Source organism: Myotis brandtii, unplaced genomic scaffold, assembly GCF_000412655.1.
Source record: "Myotis brandtii unplaced genomic scaffold, ASM41265v1 scaffold1077, whole genome shotgun sequence".
Taxonomy (NCBI): Eukaryota; Metazoa; Chordata; class Mammalia; order Chiroptera; family Vespertilionidae; genus Myotis; species Myotis brandtii.
In genome coordinates this window covers 733170-734250 of record NW_005353666.1, presented here as the reverse complement: position 1 = coordinate 734250, position 1081 = coordinate 733170, and the positions used below count along the sequence as shown (strand labels likewise).

The following is a 1081-nucleotide window of genomic DNA, read 5'->3' as shown; positions in this document are numbered from 1 at the left end:
CAGGCTCAGCCCCAGGCCCCAGCAAGCCCCGCTGGCTGGCCCCGGAGTGGGCGCTGAACTAGCCTTCGGGGGTCCTGAAGTCTAGATCCACGAGCTTGACCTCTGACCTCTGTCCAAACCTGGCCAGCCAGGCTGGGGGGTGGGGGGGCATTTCTGCCTACGTTTTCCTGAGCCACCACCTGCTTCTTGGGAGTCCAGAGGGACCTGGTGGCCTTCCTTCCAGCCACACGGACACGTGTGAGGGAGAGCGGGGCTGCCAGGAGCACCCACAGCCGGGCCCACGCCTCGTCACCCAGCGCTCACCACTCCTCGGGGGCCAGGAGCCAGCCCGACCTGCCCCTCACACACCACCCGTTCCCCGCGGTTCAGACCCAGTTTCCTGAGATACATTTTGCCTACGAGACCTTTGACACAAAAGGAAAAGATGCTCTTTCTTTTATTTATTTTTAAAAAAATATGTTCTTATTGGTTTCAGAGAGAAAGGGAGAGGGAGAGAGAGAGAAACATCAAGGATGAGAGAGAATGGATCGGCTGCTGCCTCCTGCACGCCCCACACTGGGGATGGAGCCCACAACCCGGGCCTGTGCCCTGGCCGTTTGAACTGTGACCTCCTGGTTCACAGGCCGACGCTCAACCACTGAGCCACGCTGGCCGGGCAAGGTTCTCTTTCTGGCTTTTCCAAGGAGCCTCCGCCCTCCTGAGGGGTGGGCCGCCCCCCTCTGCCCCTCCACCCCCTCCTCACTGAGCTGGGCTGGCACTCCTGGCAGGGGGGACGGGGAGGGCAGGAGGCCACCCTGGGAGGGTTACCCGGCGGTTAGGGGACATCATTTCCATGTCCCCCACAGGCCAGAGGAAGGACAGAAATAGGAGCCCTCAGGGCCCGCCCTGCCCTGCTCCTCAGTCGCGGGGGACAGGGGCGCTGGTCCCCGCCTCCGTGGCCCTTGGCGCTGGCACCTTCAACTAGGGGGTGGGTTAGGAATGAGGGGGAGCTCAGTCTGCACCCACAGAGGCCACACAGCCCTGAGCTGCCAGGCCCCCCCCCCAGTCCAGCCCCACCCCCCTCAAGCCCCAGCCCCAGCCC

The 1081-nt window shown here is 63.9% G+C and overlaps 1 protein-coding gene across 1 annotated transcript in view; it reads left to right on the top strand.

Annotated features, from left to right (window-relative positions):
• Window positions 1-1081, top strand: part of KIF25 (kinesin family member 25) — a 35659-nt gene that overhangs the window by 30130 nt on the left and 4448 nt on the right. The gene's annotated exons all lie outside the window — the stretch shown is intronic.